This window comes from Mastomys coucha, unplaced genomic scaffold, assembly GCF_008632895.1.
Source record: "Mastomys coucha isolate ucsf_1 unplaced genomic scaffold, UCSF_Mcou_1 pScaffold22, whole genome shotgun sequence".
Taxonomy (NCBI): domain Eukaryota; kingdom Metazoa; phylum Chordata; class Mammalia; order Rodentia; family Muridae; genus Mastomys; species Mastomys coucha.
The window spans coordinates 165,231,040-165,242,945 of NW_022196905.1; the positions used below are offsets into that span (position 1 = coordinate 165,231,040).

Consider the following 11,906-nt stretch of genomic DNA (forward strand, 5'->3'; position numbering starts at 1 on the left):
GGAGCCTCTGAGAGAGGCCTCTGGCCAACAGCTTTTAAGAGGCCATCCCATAAGCTATTGGATTCTTGCATAAATGCCTGTGACTTCTGGGGTCTGCATTATCTACCCACAAAAGATGCTTCTTCTGTTCCATGTTCTATCTTGCTGTTAGCATTTTTTTGTGACTTGTTTTTGGGGGTTTGTATATGTCTTTATAATAATCCTGAGTTTCCGCTGGTCTCTGCATTGCTCAGTTCCTGCAGCCAACCCTGTGTAAGTGTTTTCCTGCCCGTCTCCTTTCACTTTCGGATTCCCAGTGCTTCTGTCTCTCCTTTACTGCCCCCCATGGCTCCTTCCCTGCCTTTTGACCTCAATAGACACTCACATTTAAATACAGGAATTTAAATATTTGAAGCCTGGCTTCACACAAGAGCGCATATGGCATTTGTCTGTCCTGGTCTGCCTTACATCACTCAGTATGTTTTCTTCTTCTGTCCATATTCCTGGAATCTTCTTAGTGAAAGTTTATTTTACAGCTGAAGAGAATTCCATTGTGTCTACGTATTGGATTGTTGTTATCTATCTGGTGGACACATAACATAATTTCATCTCCTAGGTATTGTTGACAGAGCCTCAGTAAACATGGACGTACAGATAGCCCATTTTAAACAAGCCAGATTCTTTGCATTTTTTTGCTCAAGTTTTTATATTGGGATTAGAAATTTCTACAACAGTCGTGTGCTGGCCTGACCATATCACACTAACCCTGACCCCAGCATTTCTCCAGTTGGAAGTGTCTCTGGCCTTTGCAGGTTGTTTTGCTTTTGTTTTAGTTTATGGTATAATTTTTTTAGAAAGAGCGGTGTTGGATTTTGTTGCTATTTTTAATGTTTGTCATAGTTCACCAGCGAAGCCCGTGGTTTCAGGACCTGTTTCTGTCAGTAGGCTGATATCTTTGTATTTCTCTGATTCACTGTCATTCCTTCGTCCACTGATTTGGCTATTGTCTCTGCACTCTGTCTTCCTCCCCTAGGTTATGGCTTGCTGCTGTGTGGGTCCACAGTGCGCTCTCCTAACTCTGTCCCCAGAGAAACTCTCTGTGATTTCACTTTTCACTTGGCTTTCTGTAACTGGAGACAGAATATTTTTTTCTTTAGTTTATCTGACTAAAATCTTGTCAAAATATCTTTTTTTAATGGTTTTCAACTTTCTTTTTTTAAAATTTTTGTTATTTATTTATTTATTTATTTTTACGTTCCAGATTTCATTCCCTCCCCATCTTGTTGTTCTACATCCCATACCTCCTCCTTACCCCCCTGTCTCCACGAGGATGTCCCCCTGACTCACCCCCACCCAACCAGACTTCTGAACTCCCTGGTGCGTCCAGTCTCTTGAGGGTTAGGTGCATCTTTTCTGACTGAACCCAGACCCAGCAGTCCTCTGCTGTATATGTGTTTGGGGCATCATATCAACTGGTATGTGCTGCATGGTTGTTGGTCCAGTGTTTGTGAGATTTTGGGGGTCCAGGTTAATTGAGACTGCTGGTCCTCCTACAGGGTCACCCTCCTCCTCAGCTTCTTTCAGCCGCTCCCTAATTCAACCACAGGGGTCAGCAGCTTCTGTCCATTGGTTGGGTGCAAATATCTGCATTTGACTCTTTCAGCTGCTTGTTGGATCTTCTGGAGGGCCAGCAGAAAGAATGGAAACAGGCAACCTTGGGAAGTGACAGAGACCTGGGAGGTGAGAGGCTCTCAGGACACAAACGGAGGGACCTTAGATGAAATGCCTGACAGTAAGGAGAGGGAACTTGTAGGGGCCACCTTAGGCAGGAAAACTGGGCATCAAATGAGGGAGGGGGCTGGCATCCCACAGTCAAAACTCTGACACATAATTGTTCCTGTTTGAAAGAATTGCAGGGGTGGAAATAGAGAGGAACCTGAGGAAAAGAGGTCCAGCAACAGGCCCAAAGTGGGATCCAGCTTGAGGGGAGGTCCCAAGGAAAATATATTTTTAAAAAAATCAACTTTTAGTTTTATTGTTCTCTCTCTCTTATGTTTTTCTGCTGTAAACTTTATTATTTACTGCGTTCTGCTAGCCTTGAATTGAGTTTGCTCTTTTTCTAGTTCATTAAGTTGTAAATTTAGATTGTTTATCTGAGATCATTTTTTCAGTGCAAAAATTTCTAAGTATATATTTCTTTCTACTGTTTTTTAATGCAACCCATCATTCTGAGTAGATTGTGATTCATTTATCTTCAAGCTTTTTTTTTTAAAAATCATTTTTGATTCATTGTTTTTCAACTTTCACATTTTAAAAATATATTTTAGTTAGTTTTTTGGGAAATTCGTATACTATACAATGTATTTTGATCATAGTCACCCCTATTCATCCCTCTAAGTCTCATACAGTCTTCATATAGGAAATTTTTAGCAGAAAATTTTCATTGATTTATTTTCCTTAGTATGTGGTGTGTCTTATGATATGATTTTGTTTTTATTGTTGTTCATAATTGGATATTTGAGTGTAAAAAATTCTGCCTTACTCTCTGGAATGTGTTATTTTAAACATTTCAACATTCTTTTTTACTTTTGCTTGCTTTTTTGTGTTTTGTCATAAGCTACCCATGTACCAAAGATCAGTCTACATTATGTATTTAAGACCTTCCCAAGTGTTTTCTGAGCCTGTCTATCACTTTGTGTATGTGTACATATATGTGAGGAGGGGTGTGTGCGTGTGTGTGTGTGTGTGTGTGTGTGTGTGCCTGTGTGTTTGCCTATGTGCATGTGTGTGTCTGTCCGCTTGAATGGCTCAATCTTTGTCTGGATTCAGAGGTGAAGACAGGCTGAGGGAGCAAGGAAGGGCCTCAGCCAGTTAACCCTGCAGAAGTCACCTAGCCACAGGTAAGGAATTTTGCACCAATGGGGAAACTTTAGCAGCCACAGATGGCCAACTTCTGTGGCTCTTCCTAGGATTAAACGCAGCTGATAGGGGTTAAAGCATAGGTTGCTTAAATAGGAGGTACCTGAATTCCCTTTGTTCTCTGTCCTTTGCAAATACCGTGCAAAACAAATATTGTGGTGTAGAGTTGCTCATCGGGAAACTGTCAAAGAAGAAGGAATACCTGTGACTGGAATAAATCCGGCTGTTGAGTGAAATGAACCTTGGAGTACAGGCCAGCCTTCACCTGGAAGATGTAAACCTTCAGTGGACCCCAGAGTTCTGAACTAGTTACCAAAGACAGATAGATGACCCCAGAGCAGTTTCGAGGTTGGGATGTAAATATGTGAGGCATCCCATCCCACCCTCCTCAGAATCCTCCCTAGACATTTTTTTCCCATCCTGAACCAGATTCGTTTGTCTTTCCTCTAGATGTGCACTTCCATGGGATCTCCTTAGACCTCTGTGAGAACTTTTTCCAGGTATAATCCTATGTCCACACGGAGGTCTAAACCCTTTCAAAGTGCATGTGGTTTTCCTAATACTCATGCCCGCTTTTCCAAATAAGGGGTATGTTTACCTCAGTTTGTCTTTAACAAAATCATTTTAATATGTTTTGGTTACACTTAAAAATATTTTGATTAAGATATAATTATATAATCCTCTTCTCTCAGGTCTTTTTCCTTGTCCCCAGTGTTCCTTCCCAAGTTCACGGCCTCTTTTCTTTAGTCATTATTGATGTGTGTGTGTGTGTGTGTGTATATGCGTGTGTGTGTGTGTGCGTGTGTGTGTATGTATGTGTGTGTATGTGCGTGTGTGTGCGCGTGTGTGCGTGTGCACGTGTGTATGTATATGTGTGTGCATGTGTGTGTGTACGTGTGTGCGTGTGTGTGTGCGCATGTGTGTGCGTGTGTGTGTGTGTGTGTGTGTGTGTGTGTGTGTGTGTGTATGTGTAAATAAATATAAAACTACAACCTGCTGAGCCTTCTTTTAAGGCCAACCACTTGGCATCGTTTTTTAGGGCTGGCTCCTTGGTAATGGTAACCAGTTAGGGGGCTCATCTCCGAGGAAGACTAATTTTTCCTCTCTAGGCAGACCTTAATTGCCTGCAGATCTTCATCTGGGTGCAGTAAGACTTCCTCATCTGCACTGGGATCTGAACTTGAGTTTCTATTGTTCAGGTCTTGTTTAGGCAACCATGTTATTGAGATTTCATGAGCATATGTTCCTTGTTATAGCTAGAAGATGCAATGTCTCAGCAGTCTTACTGGTCCTCTGGCTCTTACAATCTGCCCCCTCTTCTCTCATGTTCCCTGAGCATCATGCTCAGGAATTGCGTTGTAGATGTATCTTTTCATTGGGGCTGTGGCTGCCCATGACCAGCTGTTGTCTGTACTTCCACCAGCTGTAACTTTCTGTAGAGGACTCTTTTGCTGCAAACAGAATATTCTTTGATGAGGGAGGTGAGTCACACTTAACCTATAAAATGCAGTTAGGAATTATATACTGTTTGAATAAAATGCCACTAGTCAGGTCTCCTCTAAGACACATCATCTCACTCACCATGGGTAGTTGGGTAGGTTTACAGTACTAGGTCTGCTTTGCTTCCTGCTGAGAAATCCTTAAGCCCGATTTCACAGGACTGGCTATTGATAAACTATGTCACTATTGTCCTTTTAGGCATTTGTGCCATGCTTGCCATTGTTGTGGTTTGTAGGTGCCACTGATGGATGAGGACTATGGGCATCATGCACAGCCCTTCCAGGGGTAGGAAAGGCAGTCCTCGGGATTTCATGTGAGGCCAGTTAGAATCCTCCTATTCCTGTGTCTGAAGTGTGTAATGTCTTCAGCAACAGAAACTTACCTTTAACCTTTGGAAGGCAACAACAGGCAAAAGTCTGCATTGCTTGGGGAGTCTTTTCGACCCACTTTACCAAACTCAAAAGGAAGTTTCTCAGAGTAGATGATGGGGTTTTTGTTAGGTAGTCTGTGGATCTTGGTAGGGGCCTTGTCATCACGAGCTGTATAGCTTTATTTAAAATATTTATATGTGTGTCTATGTACACACATATATAATTTTAGGTAAATATAAAATATGGTTCCTCCATCTTTTTCAAACCTTACTAGTGTTGTTTCTACACCTTCCTTCCTTCCTTCTCCTTCTGTATTGTTCTTCCCCCAGTTTTCCCCATTCCCCCTTCCATATCACTCCTATCATGCTGTACCCCCTTCTACAGCTTCTCCCCGCCCAACCCACTAGCATTATCACTTTCTACTTCCCTGATTTCTGGTTACTACCCACTCATATCTGAAGATCTAGCAATCCCAGGCTAGAGAGAACATGCAGCATTGGTCCTCCGGAGTCTGGGCTGTCTCACTTAGTGAACTACATCCTGCCTCCATCTCTTTCTCATACCATCAGTAGCCATTTGCCGATTGAAGAGCATTTAGGTTGCTACCATCTCCTGGCTATTGTGAAGAGAGAAGTGAACATGGTTGAACAGGTAGGAGGATGTGGAGCTTTGGGCATACACCAAGAGTGGGATAGCTAGTCGTATCATAGATTCATTTTAGCTTTTGAGAATTCTCCATACTAATTTCTATAGTGGCTGAACTAGTGTTCAGAACTACCAATGGTGAATGAGGGTTAATTTTTGTTCAAGCTGACAGATACTATTCAGTTTTATTCTTCTACATGTGGACATACAGTGTTCCTAGCTCCATTTGTGGAAGCTGCTATCTTTTCCTCTGTGAATGCTTTGGTCTTTTTGTCAAAGAGCAAATGGTTATAATTATGCATATGCATGCTTGGGTCTTCTCTTTTGTTCTGTTGGCCCCAATGTCTCTCTTTGTTGCCATACCATACTGTTTTTATTATAGCTCTGTAACATATTTTGAATGGCAATCTCTCCATCATTGTTACTCAGGATTACTGTGGCTACCCATGGTTGTTTGGTAGAATGGTCATGTTCACAGTATTAATTCTACCATCTTTAGTAAAAATATAAAGCAACAAATGGTAGTTGGTTTTATCTTTTAGGATTATTCAAACAGAAAGACCACTGTATTTGGTGGTGGACTGCTGGAGATCAAATCCAGAGCTTTATGTATATGAAGGACACATGCTACTATTGAGAAATGTTTCCTGCCCAATTTAGCTATATTTTTGCAACATGTTTTTAAGGTGACACCCTTTTCATATGGAAAAGATTTTACTGGAGAAATATTCATGAGCTCATGATTATAAGCTTTTTATTCATGGGTAAGTGTGATAAATGTTCAGTTTGCATTTCTATTATTATGGATTATCTCTTTTCAGTTCATGTTAAAATATAATGTACTCACATCATGTGAAATTAAAGTTGAACTTCTGTGAATTGCAGGTCTGCATATTTTAAACATAATTATGGTCATTCAAACACATTACTCTTTATACATGGCCAATCGCATTCTAAATAATGCCGAATACTTTAATTTAAAATATTGAACCTTCAAGAAAGTAACGTACAAAAGAAATGTAAAATGAACTTTTCATTTTTGTTACTTTGCATTCTTTGGATAATTTAGTTTTTAATCAAAACATGTGGATAATAAATCACAGTATATTTGTTTTATAATCTAACATGATTAACAGTAAATATTTAAATGGATAGCAAAATTTTATTACTTTAAAAACCTTACTAATTTAAAATACAAATGCTTTCAACAATATTTACTTATTCTAACCTAAAGGTCTGAAGTGATTGTAGATTGCCCATGTAGGTATTGCATAAATAGAGATGGTTTGCAGCCTTTCAAAAGACGTATGCCCCACAACTCAGAATATAGAATTTTTTCTGCCTAACTAAGTACATCATTTCTCAACTCTTCTTACATTTATATGGGTCCTGATGCTAGTCCATAAGCTCTCAAAAATAGGGTGCAACAAACAGTTTACTCAGAGAATAGATATGTCATGTTTATAAAATGAATTTATTTATGCCTTGTACATTATACATTGTATAATACATCATACTTTGTATAAACCCCATTTGTACAATAGAATACTATTCACCAGTGTCCAGGAAAGAGCTACTGATTCACATGGCAATATGGGAAAATCTCAAAAATACTGTGTTGAGAAAAGAAGTGGATTATGAAAGAGCGCATATTATAAAATTCCATGCAGGTAAAGTACAATGTACAAAAACTCTTCTATGATGGTAGAATTCAGAAAGGAGTTGTCCCGGATGCCTTGCTTAATTCACTAGACAAAAGCACTAAAAATTGTCTGAGAGAAATGTTTGGTATCTTCTTTTAAATTTTGGTTTAAACAGATACAATAATTATCAAAAGTCATTGAGTTCAAGGCTCAAGATTAAACTGTGTGTGCTCACATGTATATGTATGTATTGAATTAGACTTCAAGTAAAAGGGAATGAGCTTTCATGAGTTTTTCTTCTGAATTCTCAGCCAAGTTTGTTCCAGGACAAATTCAGAGCAAGTTTGTTCCCCGGGAGCCATTTGACAATATATGGAGATATTTTTGTTCTATTCTGGGCACTTAGTTAGCAAGTGTTGCCTCTATGCATCTTACAGTGCAGAAGTGATCCACAGACAAACAAACAAACAGCATTATTTGTTCTAGAACATCCATAGTGCTCAGGATCCTGTTTTAGCTGGCTGCAAAGGGTCTTGACCCTAGAGAAAGATGGACCCACAGGGATGGATCCCAGCCATCGGTGTTGAGTGTTGTATATGTTTTGGAATTCATTTCTGTTTTGTAAAGATGCTGAGATACATCAGATTTTGTTTCAGTGTCTAGCATTATTATACCTAATGTATTTTATTTCAGAATGGCGAAATAAAGAATAATACTTACTGCATGTTCTCTTCTCTGGGAGATATAAGGGGAATTTGTCTTAACTCTTGATATAAAGCAAAACTGTACTTCCTCTAGACCATTATTGTTAGTCCTATGTCATGGACGGTCAGTTTTATAACTTAGTGTTTTCTGTCATGATTTAAATCATAGACCACTTAGGACTCACATTTGTAGGTGACTCTTCGAAGCAACTCTCCAAGAACATGTTGTTTGCATTGCGCCCTGGCTCCTTACATTGGTCCTTAATGCTGTTTCTTGCCACCAACTCCACGAGTATTTATTTTCCTTTTGCTATTAACTTTTTAAAGCTAGCTCACCTTCTTTGTGTAAAAAAAAATTGTAGCTTATAAATAAAAAAGTATAAATGAAATATTTATTCAAATACCCAGTGTTCTTTTATTCAAGCTTTTGAATTAGTAATGATTTTTGTATCATAGACCTTGAAGGGATTTTTGTCTTAACCTCTTAAGTTTGAGAGAGATAAAATGCTGTACTCAAGTTCATAGTGATAATTCATGGAATAGTTTTATTTCTGAAGCACAAAGTATTTGCTTTTATACACATATATGCATAGGCACTTTAATAGGGTGTCCGACTTGCTCACCCTAATTGACATGCCTGGTGACTTGTGCATTATTTTTTTATGATAAAAAGGGATCATGCCAATCTATGGAAAACACTGCTGATTCCCAGCCTATGACTATTCTTTTCCCAGAGCCCAGAGTTTGTTCAGGTATCCACCATTTTCTGATAAGCTGTAGGCTTAGAAGAGAGGGAGAGAGACTGAAATTGAGAGAGCAAGAGACTGAAATTGAGAGAGCAAGAGAGGGGGAGAAAGAAAGAGGGAAGAGGAGGGTGAGAGAAGGAGAGATAGAGGAAGAAGGACAGGGAGGGAGAGGGAGACATGTTGAGAGAGCAAGAGGAGGGAAGAGGAGGGAGAGAGGGAAAGATAGATAGATAGATAGATAGATAGATAGATAGATAGATAGATAGATAGATGATTTCAGCGGCAGCTGCTACGTCAAGTAGGTTTGGAAAAACTAGTGGCTCTTGTCTTCTTGGTAGAAACTGTATCAGAGCCTGGGTCTATGGTATTGTGCATGTAGTGGGGTATAGGAGGAATAGACTGAAGGTGTGTCGGGAATTCTAGGAATGGGTTTTGCTTAGCCTTCAGAATGGAAACAGAGTTGATGATGGTTCTATTATATCTGTGTAGATAGATACAACCACCATACGGCTATAGAACATTCAGCTTAGGCCCACAGGCCAGGGAATTGAAAACAGCCAGTTTGCTTGTTCACCTGTAAAGCTACTACAACTAGCCCTTTAACCTAAGTGATCTTTGCACTTACTGTATAAGTAAGTGAAGTCCTTAACCTAGCTGACTTGGTGTCTTTAGTATAACTGAAAGTGCCCTTCTGAAATGCTTTCTTCCACATGTCCACAGAGAAGGTGGCTTTGAGGTGTCTCTCTTGTGACCCTGTGTGTCCAGTATGAAATATGGACTCCAGAAGTGGATAGCAGGCCTTTAGCTTAGTCAGAACACTCCAAGACTCCATAATAAGTAGCCCAATACCCAAGACATGACTGGCAAAGCTTTTCTGTAAGAAGCCAGGAAATTAGGATTTTAGATGATGTCAATGTGCCATTTCTTTTGTCCCCTCCCATTCTGTTTTTACACTGCCAGAGCAGCTGCAGACAGTCTGGAAGTGAACCAGCATGAATCTGATCCAATAAAGTTTTGTTTTCCCAAATGCAGACATGGGCTGGATGAGGGTTGCCCATAGTTTGATGACCTACCTCTCTTATACAGAATGTATTCACAGCTGGTGGCAGAAAACTCAGGATGCAGAGCAGTTGACTGAAAGACTATTTACCTACCTGTTTCCCAGCCACTTGCATTGGCTGTCCTCTGGTGAAAGAGCCACTTGGACAGTAAGATGACTGGAAGGCCAAAGGATCAAGAGTTGTGTACAGTTGTGTTTTACTTTATTATTTACTGGATGATGCGTGTTTGCCTGCACTTCTTGATGCCATCTGCCTGGAGCAGGCTTACTCTGGTCCATCCGTCTTTCTTGTTTTTTTTGTTTTTGTTTTTGTTTTTGGTTTTTCGAGACAAGGTTTCTCTGTGTAGCTCTGGCTGTCCTGGAACTCACTACATACACCAGGCTGGCCTCAAACTCAAAAATCCCCTGCCTCTGCCTCCCAAGTGCTGGGATTAAAGGCATGCGTCACCACTGCCCGGCTCCATCCGCCTTTTTTAACACAAATATCTTTGACCAAGTAAGAGATGATGTCATTAGACTTTGATGTTTTCATAAAGACAGGTGAGCCCATCCAAGAATGCTCTAAGTGAGAAAGTGCTTCCGGTACATTTAGTCAGGGCTCTGCTTGCAGTACTAATGAACTGTGTCAAACAACATGGGGGATAGAAGTCACTAATAAAGTGAATTGGGGAGCAGTGTGGAGTATTTCTGCTGACGACTAAATAACATAGTATCATTATATAACATTGGAATACACAGTATGATGAAGGTGTGGCACATGAGCAACTGAATGTTTATCACTGCTCCCAAGTCCTTTCTTGTCCCACTTTCTCTATGATTTAAAAAGCATGTGTCTCTGTGAACCAATGCAATGAAACCATGAGCCAAGCATCACCTGAGTGAAGGTGAGCTGCTAGGAGATCACATAGTGGGTTGGGCGCATCCTCTGTGACAGGTCTAGGAGATCACATAGTGGGTTGGGCGCATCCTCTGTGACAGCTGCAGAGGACTGACCTAGTATGTCCATCTTTGCCCAAGCATTTTCTCTCAATACTGCTCTTTGAAGCCCATGCAGAAAACAAACATGGAAATACATGCTACTGTAAGACACATCTGCCCAGAGTATCCTGATTAATATAGAAGAAGACTGCAGCAGAGAGAAAGAAGACATCGAAAGACAATGACAGGTCAGCTTTGTTTCTAATTTTGTCCTGCGTTTTCTGTGGGGACAAATGAGCAGGGGATCTACAGAGACATCAGTCCCTCTAGCTCTTCTTAGCCATCACTGCTCCTTACTCATTGTGAAGACCTGAGTTTTGAAGTTGATGCTGGTTGACTGGGAAGAAACACAGGCATCCAAGGACAGGCAGGATGCCTGGTCATTTTAAAAATGACTCTTGATTGTGCTCCCTGCGGTTTGGCTCCTAACTAAGCAAGCACAGTGGGTGTGTAGCAAAGTGTTCTATTGGAAGCTGATATTGGGAATGGGGTCATTATTTTCACATCAGCAGAAAGTGTGACTAGTGAGTGTGGCGTATGAGGGGGCACAGAAAAGGTGTGTAGACATACCCATCTCAGCAGGCCACACCCTCCACTGGTGTTCTTTCTGTCTTCTGCCCATCCTCCTTCTCAGTTTCCCTGGGCAGGGAGAATTCATTGCAGGTTGTACAAATTTGGCTTTTTCCTCTGGGGATTACACCAGATAATTTAATTATTACATTTTGAGAGTAGTACGAATATGAATTTATCATATTTGATAGTGGCTTAATTAAAGCCACGGTTATGACTCCCTCTAAAATTGCATGCTACAAAAAGTCTGAAAGGCTTCAAGCACTATTGAAGCAAGAAGAAAAGATGTGGTTGAGATGTGAGATGTTTTAGGTTTGTTTTGTATTTATCATGTTAGAACTTTGCACCCCCCCACACACATACACACAGTAAAATATCTAAAATGTGGTTGTGTGATGTGTCTATAAGTTAAAGCTTTGTGATGGAGGGAAATCTCTGCCCTTAAGAATGAAAAATAGCATTGTAAGGCATTTTCTACTCAGCCTCTGGGCCCAGCTTTCCAATGCTTGGCACCCTTTGGTGGATTATGCTAGGTATGAGGAGAGACGCATTTGTAAAAGTCTATATCTGGTGCATGACCTTGTTGGCCTTGCCTGCCTCCATTTTCGTGTAACTAAAGTCAATAGCTGCAGCCAGGGAATGGGGAATGAAGCAAACACTTCTAGCTAGAGGCAGTTCTTGCATGTACACAGACCGTTACACATCGTCACAGAAAATTCAAAGTATATTTTATTAGGAAAATTGGGGATGAACTTTGAGTGGATCATGGCTGCCCATCCTGTTCACTTTTT

At 40.4% G+C, this 11,906-nt stretch overlaps 1 protein-coding gene across 7 annotated transcripts in view; it reads left to right on the forward strand.

Moving 5' to 3' along the window:
* Zmat4 (zinc finger matrin-type 4) overlaps positions 1–11,906 on the forward strand; it is a 378,171-nt gene that overhangs the window by 167,888 nt on the left and 198,377 nt on the right. For 2 of the 7 annotated variants that reach the window (XM_031339302.1, XM_031339304.1), the window contains exons 1-2: positions 6,878–7,084; positions 10,585–10,733. The exons of 4 other annotated variants lie outside the window; for them this stretch is intronic. The gene's annotated coding sequence lies outside the window, so the exon portion shown is untranslated. Of the gene's footprint in view, positions 1–6,877; positions 7,085–10,551; positions 10,734–11,906 lie in introns of those variants that run through there. One more of the 7 variants, XM_031339303.1, reaches the window with a different exon arrangement.